At 43.4% G+C, this 16,392-nt stretch overlaps 1 protein-coding gene across 1 annotated transcript in view; it reads left to right on the top strand.

Annotated features, from left to right (window-relative positions):
* Positions 1-16,392, top strand: part of TMC3 (transmembrane channel like 3) — a 530,883-nt gene that overhangs the window by 217,004 nt on the left and 297,487 nt on the right. The gene's annotated exons all lie outside the window — the stretch shown is intronic.

A 16,392-nucleotide genomic window follows, 5' to 3' on the forward strand; every position in this document is an offset into this window, starting at 1 on the left:
CTAGTTTGTTATAATTATAGAAGACCACCAGGTTTTGTCGGGGTACCCCATACCTCAGAGTTCAGATGCAGGGATTTACATCTCCGGAAAAACACAGCTCCTCTATCCTGGAAAGCGTTTCTCCAAGTGTGTTAACATGCATGCAAGGCAATATTAAAAACACCAGATTTCCAGGTTTGCAGCTGTGTTCTTGTTATGGCTAGGGACGTGAGATTGACCAAAGCAAATCAACAGAGCTCATTGAACACGCTGCACAGACGAGGAGCAGAGTGTTCAACTAAATATGTGAAATGCAGACAGTTCTCATGTGAAAGCGAGCAAGCAAAGTGTTTATGAGAAATGTGGCATGTAGTAACGTGAGCAAAAGCGGCAAAATGGCAGCCAAGCATATCTAACTTATGCTAACTTAGCAATGTCCGCAGGTGTGTGCATATCTTCACTACACCCTCCTCTTGGTCAGTCCATCGGACAGTGGTCTTAAAGAGAACACAGCTTTCAAACAAGTTTGAGCAAGAATCAAGAGCAATAGTATCAATGATACCTCGGATTTGCGGGAAATGTGAGAAGAGAAAGAAAAACATAGTTTGTGTCCAAAGAGACACACAAAAAAAAATCCAGAAGGATACGGTGGCCGAGTTATTCCAGCAAGGTGTATGAACAGTATGTTGCAATAGCCTCCAAGAGGAAGTCATTGGTCTCGTCTGAAAAAAGTGTTGGCACCCAATCAAGCAGAGTGAATGAACATATATGTTACTCCACAAGGGGCGCTTCCAGCACCATCAATGAACAACTTGCGTGATACTCAATATAAAACTCCGATGCAGGAAATCCTGAGCCGCTGCACAGATATCCCATTCAGCTAGAACTCCCAGCGCTGCTTCCCAGGCCATAATTTCAATACCGGAACATTCTTGCTCATGGGCCACTAAGGGTCTCATTAGCAGTTCAAAATCAGGTGGAGGAAATGCCGTATTGGAGAGGCAAAGATCCAATGCCTATTGAAAGGAGCAATCCAAGCAGTTGAAGACAGGTTGCACGCAAGTGAAACAGGTAAAGCGAAAAGATAATCCATAAGCCACGCTGAATGTGGCCAGGGGCAGAGTACCGTAGCATTCAAGAATACGGCTACAAAGCATTTGCAGCCGGTCTTGGGTGTGCAGGGCCACAGGAAGAACATCCATGTCGTAGCAAGCAAATTAAAACCAAAATCCCAGCGGCTAAGGCAAGTAATAGTGGCAAGTCACTGAAGACGCTGGAAAAGATAGAATGGATTAATGCTGGTATCACACCAAATATAGTTTGAAAAGAGGTCACAAGGCCAGAGCACATAGCTTTAAAAAAATGGCCAATGCCTGTAGTGTTAGAAGCATTGAAGATAGTGTGAATAAATGCACCGAAATGTAGTGGGAGGTCAGTATTAAGAAGCGCTTGTACCTCTGTCCGGGTGTTAGCCACGTGAAGGACGAATGTCTCACGGGCAGATGTGAGTAAAACTTCTTTTTGGGATAACAATGCTCTTATTCTGCTCAACTTGTTTAAGTCTGCCTTCAAAGTCGGAATGGAAGGCCAAATCGAGTTATCGAGCCTCCTGTGTGGGGGTGGGAAAAGCACATTTTTACAGCAAACCACACGCTGTGAAACCGTTTCAATGTAAGGGATGCCGGCCAGCATGCCGCAGCATTCTTCATTATTTAAAAGCAAGATCAATTGTGGACTTCCACAGATCATAGCCACCCACTGACAATTTATCAGTAAAGGACTCAGAAGAAAATAATTTAGCATGGGTAAGCATCAATTTAGAATTCGAAGAAACACTTAATTTAAAATAGAATGACCCGGGGTTTGATTTTTCAAAATTGGTAAAATATGTGAATTTTTTCAAAAAAGTTTTAGAGCTGCTTTCCAAAGGAGCCGGGCAATGTTCCCATTGGGTATAATTAAAAACATTTCTAAACGTGTTAGCTTTATGCAGATAATGATGACCATAGTGCTGATAGCAATACAAATCTGCATTAATTTGCAGTATTCAAATACAAATCTTCAACATCAAACGCGGCACAGTTTCAAGTCTGAAAACAAGGATTGCACGGCTTGCATGTCCCAATCATCAGACCGTATGTTATGGTTCACTACGTCACCCATTGAAACACGAAGTACATTTGGCACATTAATTATTTCCGTAGGACCATTGATTTTTTTAAATCTATAGCATCCCAAACTGTGCAGTCTATAACTGGCCACGAAGTGATGTTCACAAAAGTCAGGTCTCTTTTCATGATGTGAGAATAAGAGTGCGGATCCAAATTTCCATCTACCAGTTTAACAGCAAAGCGTTCAGGAAGGTAGTGACCATTGATGAGAAGGAAAACGAATGTCACAAAGCCAATGTACATGAACAAAAAAATTGCGGTGAGCACCAACCATATACATGTCCAAGGCGGAACCAAATAAGTTTGTTTAAACCAGGTGAAAAAATAGAAAATTTGGAAGGGGCCTTTGGTGATGTGGAATCTGTGTCAAAGGAAAAACGTGATTCATTAATGGCCTCAGGTCGCAAACCAGGTAATGCCTATGTAGTTGGATAAGCATATTCAGTTTCTTCATTTTGAGTAGAAGCAGGCTGGAGCAGCAAAGGATTGTTAACAGAGTCCAGCTCAATGGCGGTGTCTTCCTGCATGTTGTTAGTAGCGGGTAAGCCAGGATCTCTCGATACAGTTGTTGCAGAGACCGCTGGTGCAATGATATTCAGGATCGGCCAGATGTTGTAGCTTGACATTGTCCACTGAGATGTATCTGTTTTCTTTTCGACCAGGAAGTGGTGGTAAAACAACTGTACGAGTACACTTCACTCCAAGCACTGAGACAGGTGCACGATAAGAAGGGCCAAACTCTTTCTTTGTTCTCCACCTTCTCTCAGACCAGGTCTCCGGTTTTGGGTAGCCAGCCAACTACTGGAATCTGCAGCTCCGCATCAGTGGGTGAGGGTAAATGTTACTTTGCAAGACTGTCACGGGTCTCTTGTAGATTCTGTAATACAGTAGAATGAATATCTACGTCAAAGGATGCGGCTGATGCCGCCATGTCTAGACCATCAAGGTCTGACACAAACATTTTCATGACGAAGAGAATTTCTTATGGGGTCCGCTCACCCAGAGATCTTCTAGGGAGATTATTTAGTGCATGTTGTACGCTATACAAATGGGCGAAACAGTTCCTGCCAGTCCCTATGACCCTAGCTGTCAAGGATTGCTTTAAATCATGGTTCTTCGCTCCACAACCGAATTGCCCTCAGGCATTTATGGAGACGAAAATTGCACTGCATTATGGCTAAACCCATAGAAAGTGTATGCACGAATCAACTGCAACTAAGATGAACTTATAGGCAGTATCTGAAGAAAAAGGACCGCAGTGATCTATATAAACACAACCAAAAGGTTTATTAGAAATGCATAGCTGTGCTTGTGGTGGGCGGATTGCCGTAGATGGTTTAATCTGCTGACAAATGTCACAAGAAAGTACGTAATTACGTTTTTTTATATAAGCCGCACCACCAGTAACGCTGCTGCAAGATAGAAACAGTAGCAGACACTCCAGCATGCACCTGTTATCAGTGAAGGTCTGCAGTCCGCGTTAGGTATCAAACTGTCACCAATGTCATTAAATCTCACATAAGGACTTACATGCTAAGAGTATTTGGAAGGGAAACCCGTCGGGTAATTATCACCCGTCTCGGAAGCAGCTATTGCTGCCAAATGTCATTATCAATCTTGTTCATGGATCTTGTAACTGCTGCAACTAGCACGTGGCTACTGATGATTTGGCAGCTTCATCTGCCAAACTGTTGCCAACTGCGTGTACTGCTACGCGCTGATGACCAAGAGTATGAATGACCTGTGTGAGAGGCAGACGGTCTTTAAGATCTGCGACTCAAACCCGAAGCATTTTATGTTTAAGTGCACTGCCTTTAGAGTCACGATAGTCATTTTGAGACCAAAAGAATAAGTTGTCATTAAAAGACTGAACACAGTAGTATGAATCACTTACAATTAATGTAGTCACATTTGGATCTGCAAACTCCAGAGCTAGCACCAAAGCGCGCAGCTCAGGTAATTAAGCGGTACAGTCACCTAGTGCCTGAGTATGCACTACATTCAACTTGAACTCTCCGTTCACCACGGTGCCCGCCACTATAGCACAAGCAGCCGAGTAAAAATGCTTAGACCCAGTTGCTGGTTGCGCCGAAACGTCGGTATAGATGATACATTAGTACTGCTTAAAGGGGCGCATTGACAGTGGAAGAGGATGAACAAATTCATACTGCAAAAACTCATGTGTACGCAAAGATGAGTAAAAAATAAACGTGACATCTGGAGAGGTCAACGATGTGGCCCATTGTATCCATCGAGGATGTAAAGTTTTAGAGTTTGGTACACTCGCCTTTGTCACCGCTTCCAGAGCGGGACAAGGTGTTACAACCAAAATACATTTCCCTTGTTCCAGTGCGCGTTCCTTTAGGATCACCATCTGGACTGCTTTCAAAACTTTTTCAATAGAGCAAAATCGCAATTCTGCTGAAGTGTAAAAATGTGACTTGTAAGCAATAGGTACTGTGTCTCCTTCATTAAACGTCAAGTAAGTGAAAACCACTGCGTCTGGCACGATTCGTATCAGCAGGTTTGTATGGTTATCACAAGTCAACAAGAATTTTGATGCAATAAGATCAGACGGCAAAGATTGCAGTATAGTAAAATGTTTCGGAAGTCAGCATGCTTTTGAAAAAGTAGGTTGTATTAAAGCATACAAAAGCTTGATATGCTGGGCATAATCGGGAATGTAAGTTCGACCGAAATGTAAAAAACCCAGCAAAGACTGTAATTTTTTCAGTGTAGTCGGAGGGCGAAAAGGTGCGCATTTTTCCAAGAAGTGAGGCGCCAAGCCTCTTCCTTCATTGTTGAGCTCGTAGCCCAAAAACAACACTGTGTACTCCGCAATGTGTGATTTTGCAAAGTTATATTTGTAACCGTGGTCCGCAAACAAAACTAAGATGCGATCCACATGACAAAGATGCGGCCATAACTCGTCATCCGTTAGATAGATATCATTAACGTACGAGTATGCGTCTTTGTCTAAGCTATCTAACAAAGAGAGGAAACGGGCGGCGAAAACACCAGGGCTATTTTTGTAGCCCATTGCCAAACACGTAATTGTTTTTTTTTCTGCCAGCTGTGAAGGCGGTCCATTGACTGCTTTCAGGTGATAGATTGTGTATGAAAAAGCCGTTGGAAATGTCTAGTGTAGTTTTATATTTCTTACGAACGAGACTGTCGAATAACGCAGAACTATGGGTATTCTGTACCGCACAAGTCCGACAATGTAAGTTCAAATGTCGGTAATCCAACACTAAGCGGCACGACCCATCGGGTTTTGCTACTGTAAATAGAGGATTATTCACCGGTGACACACATGACTCAATTACTCCTTGATACTCTAGTTGATTCAAAATATTTGCAATGGGAGCTTTTGCCTCCCGCCGGAGAGGATATTGGGGTTTTGGCTTTGGTATAGACCATAATGGTATCTCATGCAGGGGAGAATCTTTATCCCAGCCCACCTGAGTATGGTACAGAGCTGGTGCAAGCACCAAAGCCCACTCTTCTGCAAAGGCCATTGCTTGCTCCTTGGAGACATTATGTGAAAAACTGGGGAGTATAACCTCCTCACCCCTGTGAACATCTAAAACAAAAGGCGGCGGCCAATCTTTCTCTGCCAAAAGTATGTAATACAAAGAAGTCAGATTTTTCAAAAAAATCTCTTTTATTACACATTGTATGTCACCTTCAATTAGAAGTACTGTATCATATAATCTGTCAGGGAGAGCCACTCGAGTGTCAGCCGTTTTAACTATGATGAATGTTTCAGTTGCTGTCGCCTCCAGAAATGGACGCAGTGCTTGCCGCACTATTGTAACCTCCGCTGCGCTGTCTAGCAGCGTTACTGCCCATGTTAGGTTCCGGAGCCGTGTTCTCACCGTCTCTGGCATATCTTGCTGTTAAAGCAGCAACTTTCTTTTTCTGAAAAGGCTTTGCCTTTGCTTTCAGTCTGATGAGTCTGCTCATGACCTTGCGGGGCACCTCGACCTCTGCCGCGATCCTGACGTTCACCTCTACCGGCTTGTTAGCCTGATGTTGCCTGTGAATAACGAGGAAAATGCTGATCAGGAACCTGAAACTTGTCAGGAGACCTAATTCTCGCGCGGTCGTGCAGATTATAAGTGCCCTCAGAGGTTTCGGGAACTGGTGACGCAGAACGCGACCCTTGTGTTTGTTGTTGCTTCCCCTGTTTCTTATTTTTCCAATTCTTTTTAGGAAAGTTTGGACGGTCGTCTTTAGCAGACTGTGCCATCTGTGTTTGCTGTTGCACTGGTATTCTAGCAAAAGGCTTAACACCTAAACTATTGCGCCCAATTGTCCTATAAACTTTTGCAATAATGTTTGGCAATTCGCGGGGTTTCTCTTCATCCCAGACCAGGCGCAAAGCATTAGACACTTGAAAGTTAATCGCATCTCCCTTGACATTAGCAAGGATCAGATCAGCAACTACGTCAAACACTCCAACCAACCTCATTCCCAACTCCACAGCTGCCTCCGGTCCGTGTTCATCCTGAACACGCCTAATCACGGAGGGGAACACTGTCATTGATGGTGTGCCAAAACTTTTCGCATACACCGCCGCAAACACTTTACCCAAATTTTCACAATCAGTTACTTCGGGTATTAAGGGCCTCATGTAGGTAAATAAATTTTACCGGTTCATAAATACCGAGCCGTACCGAATCGGTAAATTAGAACCGGTAAGTTATATGTAGGTAAAAATTCGGTAACAGTTACCGATTCGGTAACATTCGGTAAATACGAATCGGAATCCACCGAATCGGTAAATACCGAGGTGGTATCCACCGAATCGGTAAATACCGAGGTGGTATTTAGCGAATCGGAAAATACCGAGGATACTACCACCTTCCCTTAACTAAGTAGCCAATATCATAATCATGTCATTATAGAAGGTCTCTCAGGCATGAATAGGGGACCCCATACCTCAAAGATCAGCTCAGTGAAATCACATCACAGGAGCATCAGGAGTCTCCTCGCAGGAAGGCTCGTCTTCGGTCTGAATAATAAACATGATGTCTGAGATATGAAAAGCACCAACTGTCAGGTATGTGCAGCTGCGCGTGTGCCATGGCTAAATCGTGGGTCGAACAACCTAGAGTGGAAAACATGCATTGTGTAAAATTCCAGACTGTGTGTCACAGCATGTACAGACCAAGGTCGCTGCGCAGAGCTTGGGATGGGAACAACAGAATGCACTCGTCTGAAGGAAGTCTCGAGTCAGCAGTTTATTCAAGAAAGAACATGTAAACGCAGTGTCGTGTGCAAAGACACAAATATGGCTACATAACATTCAACGTGGTTATGCCAACTGAACAATGCATGTACGTATTCAGGGAGAACTCACTACACGCCCCCTTGAGCGAAGCAATATGTAATAGGCAAGAAAAGAGAGAACGCAGAGTTCAGTTTCGTCAGAGCAGAACAGGGCGTAACCAATGCAGCGCCAAAGTCCTACAGTCCAATTAATTGCAGCATACAATTCCAAAAAACACAATGCAAGTATAGTAAAAAACTCAAGCAGACCATCAGGAAGAGAAAAACGAGAAATAAAAGAAATAAATGTTGCGCCAGGGTGCTGTCCAGTAGCACAGGCGCAATGGACGACAATCCAGTTAATCCATGAATGTATAGGCAGCATATGTGGCCACGGCTTCCAACAAGCAATCATTTCCAGGGCCACTAAAAGTCTCAGCCATCCAATTGAGTAAAGAAAAGGAACATACGTGTTCTCCAACCAACGGAGCCTCTAGCACAATCAGAGGGCACCCGGAATGTTCCTCCAAATAGCTCATGGACAAGAAGTCGTAGGCTGCCGCTGAGATGTCCCAATTACCCAGGATACCATGCGCCGCTCCACACGCCATGATCCGGACACCAGAACAGGACAACTCGTGAGACACTAAGGGCCGCATCAGTCGATCGAAATCCGGCACCGGAGACACCATGTTGGTCAAGCACAAATCCAGAGGCCATTCAAAGGGACAATCCAGGCAGTGTAATACAGGTTGTACGCAGGTGAAGTAGGAATACCTGAAGGATAATCCATAAGCCAGTCTCAAAGTCGCCAATGGCAAAGTCCCATAGAAGTCAAGCATCCTATCACGAAGAAGATGCAGACGGGACAGGTGCTCGTGTGGCACAGAAGGAGCAGCCATTCCGTAGTATGAAAAGTTAAAGCAGCACACCTGCCACCAGCGCCAGAAGCAGCGGAACACCTCCAAAGATGCTCGAGAACAGTGAATGAACAAATGCCGGAATTACACCAAAAATAGTTTGGAAAGAGGTCACGAGACCCGAGCCCCACATGTTAAAAAAAATTGAGCCAGGCCGGTCGTGGACGAGGCATTGATAATACTTTGGATCAAAGAGCCGAAATGCAGGGGGAGGTCAGTATTCAGAGGCGCCTGTTCCTCAGTGCGCGTAGTAGCAACGTGAAGGACAAATATTTCACGAGAGGAAGTCAAAGGCACCTCTTTGTGGGACAATGGCGCTCTATTCTGCTCAACTTGTTGGACTCTGCTTTCAAGGTTGGAATCGAAGGCCAGATGGAAACATCCCGCCGCCCATGCGGGGGTGGAAAAAGAACAGTATTGCAGCAGACAACTTCATGCGAGACAGTTATGTACGGGATTACCACTCACATCCCGCAGCAAACTTCATTAATCATAATTAAATGAATACCGTTTGCAAGCACAGTGAAAGAAGGTGTAATCACAGGCACTGGGATACCTCGTAGGACGCACGCCAAAATCGGGGCTTGTACATTGCATGCGCCGTGTACTTGCATGTGCCTATTGTCTCATGTATGAATCCTAGAAGTGAGAGTGCTAGAGCTAATATCTATAACGGCTTAGGCCTTCTCCATGTTTGCTTGGTCAATAGCTCTCAGTCTGGAAGCCGCCTCACTGTGCGACAACTTGCAGACCTCGTTGTAAATAGCATACGCGCACCTTTTGGTTCTGCCACCCACGGGACCATTCACAACATCATTCCATTCGGTATGCACATTGATGGAGTGGGTGGACTTCCTGATCCTGTAGATGTGCTCTGTGTCAGCTGGTGGACAGAGTGGGATGTGTGTCCCATCAATGCAGCCAATATAATGGTGGAAGAAATTCCTGAATGAACGGGACAGGCAACTCTGGGATACACCACCCACCGCAGCTGTCACCACCTGAGAAATGCCGGATGCCAGCAGATGTGGGCTGCAGAGCACCTGCACATGTGGGGGTATGGCGTGCGCCCTTCTTCTTGGCTGGTCCAGGAGTGGGTGCGGGTCCCTGATTGAGTCCATGATGGTTTCGGGGTGTAGCCTGTACCTCTCATGTATCTCTGCATCAGTCAGCTGGAATAGTGTGATGCGCTGTCTGTGGATGCGTTCCTTCCGTCGCCAAACCCTCAGTCCTGCTGCCTGTAGACGTAGGCGCCTTGCAATGACGTACATAGCTGCCAGGGTGTCCACGCTGTTGCATTTTGGGATTGCTTAGCTGCACTGTTGATGGTTACCACCTGCTTTCAATCCGTGTTAATTACCGACTCTTATTTACCGATTTTCCTGGATTTCTTAATTACCGACTGCTCCTACATGTCATTTTAAATTTTTACCACTTCATATTTACCACTTCATATTTACCGATTCGTTAATTGTGTATTCGGTAAATATGAATCGGTATTTTAGAATTCGGTAACTATGAATCGGTATTTACCGCCTCATATTTACCGAAAAGTGGTTTTTGGACTCCTACATCTCACTTGTCTGAATACCGGTCGGTAACGGCATATTTACCGAAAATCGGCCGTTACCGACCGGTATTTCGCTACCTACATGAGGCCCTAAGTCTTTCTGCAAACTAATAGTAAGAATCCTGTATTTCTCCACAGGAGTTGTATTCGGAAATACTGCTTCCAGCTGGTCACATTTCTCTGCAAGCCAGTAAGGTAAATCTTCCTTATTCTGGAGACGCTTGCACATAACCGAATCAACCATACCCGGACTAATAGTTAGCCCCACTGGTCCAGCTGGTTGCGCAGCAACCCCAGGTGCTCCCACCTGTAGTTTGCGTGAGACGTATTGTACTAGAGCCCTGTGTACCTCGATCAAGGAAGTGTGTAAGACACATAACACGTCTACAGCGACTACTAGATAACGTGGATGTGGTGAGTACCCGGCCAAAGCTGGCCCCTGGAATCGATAAAGGGCCTAACCGGACCGGGGTCATGGTGTGGGGTAGGGTGCCATTAAACCAAATACGGTGTTGCCATGCTGAAACCAGAACTTTGAGAGGCGTATATGGCCGATACGCTACAGATATTGCAGTGGGAGTGTATGTATGGAACAAATTATCATCTCCATTCACTGCCGGAAAGGTTACCCAAGAACAAAACACCTCAAAGTGGTGAGCTGCATTAGCTCCTACCACAAAAATGAGTGAGATACCCACGTCGGGCACTCCAAAAGTAGTCAAATGATGACAGAGCGCCCAGCGGCTTTGTGCCGCAATATCTAACGCAGCCAGATCGAGTAGAAAAGAAGAACAACTTATTTTGTGGCAGCGCAATAGGGTAGTAATTCAAAAGAACTATAAAACCATTTAATGTTTCAAGCTTGAAATGAAACCTATAAAAACGTCAATATAGGTAGGTTATGCCGTCACAGCTGTTTACCGGAAAACAGAAGCAAGGGTATCATGGACAAGCACAAGTACTACTAAAGTGCCTCGTATATAAGAACCAGACGAAACGTTAGGGGCGCCATGTTGCAGGGATTCTGCACATATACAGAACTATGCACAGGAAACCAGGACCTCAGTGTGTAGTGGTGTACCAAGATACCCACCTTGCTACACAGAACCACAATCCGACTAGCTATAAAGTCTCATTCGTTCTCCGTGCTACATCGAAGCTACAAATGATTAGACATCCTAGAACATGCTACTCCATCCCTCTCAGGATACGTGGGAACAAGAACACTCTTTCGTTCAAAACTCTCGTACTTGTCCACAACATGAGTAAATAGAGCCAAGGAATAGTTTAAAATTAACCCTGGGCGTGACACTACGCTTCGCCCACGTAGTGTACGTAGCGCTGCCTGCTTCGCAGTTTTCGAAGTAGGCGAAGCAGGCAGCGCTACGCACACACGCCAGGGCGAATCGTAGGTGCCTGCCACCCACCACCCACCTCCCGCCCGCCCTCCTTTTAAAACATACCCTAATTGTAAATCAAATAAAATTAAAGACACTTACCTGAAGCGCGGAGTCTCCAGGGCTCCCTCTTCCTGGTTTCCATCTTCTTCTGACAAATGCGTATGCGCGGACCTCCGCGCATGCGCATTTCTCTGGAGCTGCACGAGGCTTGTAAATATGCCCTCTACCAATGCTCCTCCTATTCATCATATGAATTATTATTTGGCATTCATTAATTAATGTAAGTCATCAGTTGTAAGTGTGGTATCTATCTATGCACCTCTTTTACAATGGAATTTAAACTCATAAACAGTGCAGACCCTTAAATGTTGCTTGACACCTGAACATAGAAATGAAAGGTTAGGCCTGGGAGGTTTCTCGAACTTTCAGACAATGGAGGCATAAATAGCAGACCTAAAGTCCTTCCTTATTGCAAAGTCTGGGGGCCATATTATCAAGATCAGCGTTAAAATTATCGCTGCTATAGCGGCAGGAAACTGCCGCTAATGCGGCGATAATGGGCTTGATAATATGCCCTTGTGAATTCCCATAGAAGCCCATGTTCACACCAGAACATGGGCTTCTATGGGAATTCACAAGGGCATCTTACCAAGCCCATTATCGCCGCTTTAGCGGCAGTTTCCTGAAGCTAAAGCGGCGATAATATTAACGCTGATCTTGATAATATGGCCCTACATTTGTCCCTAAGTTTGGATTAGTTTTCTTTCTTTGTCACCTCAGTCACCAGGCCAAATAATTGTGTCCTCCTTGATTATCTGAATGTGCTTTACCTACTGGTCCATTTAAGTGTATTTATATTGCATGACTCACTGAGTATAAAAATAACAAACATTATTTTCTTTTTTCTTTTTTTACAGCAGGCATTTCAGTTATGTTACTAATATTTTTCTTTTCAGTCCATAATGGTGCTGAAGTTGATTTAGTAACAGGTGTATGTTGAAATGGTGCTTCTGCAGTTGCAACATGCTTCTGGACTCGAAGATACCACCATGTTCTCCAGAGTTTGGTAAAGGTAGCACTTATGGTAGCATTTCGTTTCCTCTTTACCTTTGAAGATGCAATATTTCACCTTCTAATTCAAACGCTTTCTCGATGATCCATTTGTTATAAAAGAAGACATCCAGTGTTGAAAAATGAATGAAATAATATAGCCCTTGTTTTTATCATTGGTCCATTATAGTAGCACAGACATACTTTCCAGAAGACATGATACCTTGTTGCAGCCTGAGATAAGTATCCAGAAGAAGGATTAAGTTGTTGACCAAACCAGCTGCTTCTTAATTGACACTGGAATATGATCCTTTCACCTTATGCAGATGGCCTTGCAGGAAGTGAAACAACAGAATGGTTATGCTCATGGTACAATCTCCCTTGCAGAAACCCTGTGCCAAACTCTCAAAGGCCACTGGCATTTGGATCAGGCAATCTATTAGCCTCCATTTGTCAACCTCAATTGTCATGTCAGTTATGTTCTCTCCTTTGTAGCGCATAATCATTGCTAAACCTGTACTGCTCATGCAGGTATTGGAACATATGGAAGGTGAAATTCCAATGGGATGGGTTCTCTTGTATGAGGGTTATTATAAGGATTATCTAAGCTAGTTAAATGATCCTGCTTGGGTCCTTGAAGGTATAAGTGCAATGTGTGCAAATCCTGTGCCTGGGGACCAGTATGTTGTGGACTACTACTTCTTTTTTGAAGAAATCTCGTTCATTTAGGTTGTTGAAATGAGCTAAACATAGCACTTTGATGTGTCTGCCTTCTGCCAAGGCTTTCACAATATCCTGAGAGCTCTGTGTCAACGTCATTCCAAGACTTTAGGAAGGAATTTGTCCAGGTTGTTGGCTGCTGTGTACGATCTGCAATGGTTGTATGCCAGCAAATGCCTTGAAAAGTATCAGCAATTGTGGCACCAGCAGTTAGCCTTTGCTTAATCCCCTTGAAGGTGGCCCAGTTTGCAGTGTTGCACATGTAGTCTGTAGTTTCACAACTGGTCCACATGTCTTTGTTGAGATGGATGGACTGCCCAGCACTTTCTTTCACTGTAACCACAACCAATTTCATTACTTGATAGGGCAATTCAGGCAATGCAACATTTGAAAAATGGGTCTGGCTAGGAACCTTCTATTTTGGACAAAAGGCCTCCGCAAGATCCAGAAAACACTCCTTCCACCAAAGAAAAAAGGAGAATATAAATGACTAACATTTTGGATGGTTTCCCATTGTATAAATAGACCAAATTATGTGTTTGGTGGTAGATGTCTTGTTGAACTAAATCTTTATAGAGCATTGATGTGTTTGTTTTTTGTGATGGTCCCACCTTTAGTGACTTCCGTGGGGTAGGCTGCTTGGGCATCATGGCATCCCTCACTCCCTTGTGCTATGCTGAGGTTGCTGCAGGTAATGAGTGCACACTTTGGGTGATATGGTTGCCTCTTATCATCTTCATCATAAACCCCTCCTAACTATCCAAGTTCTTCTCTCTCGGGAACAGCCATCTTTTTTTAGGTGTTATTCCGGCAGGATTGGATGTTGTATTTTCATATAAGCTAATTGGCTCCAGTGCCATAATGGTCACTTGGCTGCCCTCAATGCACTGGTCCAAAGAAGATAATGCAGCAGAGATTGCAAACAAAGTATGAGTGATGTTTTCAATTAGAATTCAAATCCAAAATGATCAAGGGCTCAAAAGAACAAGCAGGAGTCTTCAGGACAGGAAGTGTAGGATGATACTCAGGGTACAGTAGCCTCATGCTTTATGGCACTTACTCTATACAGAAAAATAAAAAGATGTATTTCCCTCTAAACATTCATCCAAACTGTCCACGGGGATAAACATTAAACTTTAAATAAATTTATGAAGTTCAAATATTGGTTCCTGGAATTTAAACAACAACTGCTCATAATTCGGTTCGTTTGTGTTGTTTGCTTGCTCCCACAATAGGATTTTTATCTGAACTAAATCTTTATTTTAAGCAGCGTGGTGTAGCAACATAATTTTAGACTCACATCCTTAATGTAAAATATTGGACTTTTTGCAAAATTGCCCAGGTGTAAAGGAAATGCAGCCTCTATGAATAGTAGCAAGGAGACATTTGCCACTGTCATTTTGGGACAAATATAAGGCCTAAAACACTGATATGAATTTTTCAGGTGCAATAGGTAGTTTGAATTTTCAATGGAGGTGAAGTTAGGAGTATGCAGGTTTTGTGAGGTTAACATTGTGGGTTCACGTTGTCATATGTGTGTGGTTAGAGTGGAGGAGAAAGACATCTCTTAGGATACAATGTAAATTTACTGCATTAACAATTTAAAGAAGGATGGTGGCCAATAACATCACACATTTTTGTGATGAAGTTGACCTGTATTGTTCCATTTACAACCGAATATTACCTCAATATGGTTAGGAAATAGGACGGGGAGATAAGTCACAATCATTACCTCCCATTAGGTAAATTGTCCTGTGTTTTTGTATCTCAGAATGCCTTTTCACTGAATGCTAATATGCATACTGAAGGAAACATTTAAGAGCCTATACCAGAATTAATATGCACAGAGTTTGGTCATGAATAATGTGATGAAATGTTCAAGGCAAAGATGTCTTTAGATCAAGTGTACCTCGAGCTCTCTTGTACGCAGTTGACCTTTAGTTGTTACCTTTTTGGAGAGTATGTGCCACCCTACCCTGTGGTCTAACCTGTATATTTGTCTGTTGAATGTATGTGGTATTACTGTAGCACGAACATAACTGAAAGGCAACAAAATTCTGTGCAGGTTAGACAAGCATAAAGTCAACAAGCGATAGGGGAGGTAGCTGGTTTGTGCTCTTTTAATACGTTCTGATGTAGTGTTCTGTAAAAAGGTGAATCATCACCTCTTTCCTAAATCAGAGCATTATTGGGGTGGTCCTGATGGATATGGGGGATGTTGTTCTCAATTCTGGGTGCATAGATAAAATAGCCTGCAGCCTTGTTCTTTATGTTTTTACAATGTTTAGTGTGCAGTCTTATGGCGTATTGGCTGCGGGTGTGCTGAGAACCACAAGAGATGCTGAACTTGTCTGCAAGATAAACAGGTGTGCTGGTTATGATGACTTTGCAAAAGATGCAGCTGGTTTTGATGATGGTGTTGGCTGGCAAAGGGAGTAAATGGAGTTCCATTAGGATTTGGATGATGTGATCTTATTTCATCATGCTATATATGTGGTGTACTGAATGTAGGATGCCTTAAAGGGTGCCAGAGTGTAATCAGAGAGACCATGGAGCAGGGGGTTACCACCATCCATCACCATCCATATGCAAGAATACACAGACTTCAACAGCAGTTCTGAAGTCACTTTTTGAAGGAAGCAGTTTCACTTTCTTTAGAAGAGAGAGCAGTTACCAGGCCATCTTAGAAACTGTTTCACTCTCTATAGGAGAGAGATCTGGTTCCAGGCTGCCTTTGTGTTATTTGACAATGTGTTCCTTGAGGGTGAAGTCAGTGTGCATGGTGGATGCAAGTGATTAGGCATTCAGTGAAAGTTGGAGTTCATGTCATTGGTCTATATTTGTACTGTTTCCTTTTGGTCGGGATGAGCTTCAGGTGGGTGCTGAGCATCTAGGTTTGTATGATGTGCAGACAGTGTTTAAGGTGTTGAATATCTGAAGCAAAGTACACTTTCAAGCATAGATCCACATAATGGTGGATCTTGAACCTGTAATCTGTTAAATTTACTCTGACATTTCCTTCTCAAACTCAAGGAGTTATGGTATAGTATGTTATGTTAGCTTGCGCGACTTACTACTTTAGAAATTAGATGGAATGTTTCTGTTTGAAGAGCATTAAATATTTAATGGCAAAATACCAGTGATACTCAAAATGTATTAGCATGTCACTTTTGGGGAAAATATGTTTATGTTAGAATCATATCTGATAGATTGAAATTCTTATTTCTGAAATATTGCACCAGCTGCCCTATTACAGCTTATTTGACTTGCCATTTCTACAACTATAGACTTTCAATACAACTTGGTAA

This window comes from Triturus cristatus, chromosome 3_1 (genome assembly GCF_964204655.1).
Source record: "Triturus cristatus chromosome 3_1, aTriCri1.1, whole genome shotgun sequence".
In the NCBI taxonomy this organism is placed as follows: domain Eukaryota; kingdom Metazoa; phylum Chordata; class Amphibia; order Caudata; family Salamandridae; genus Triturus; species Triturus cristatus.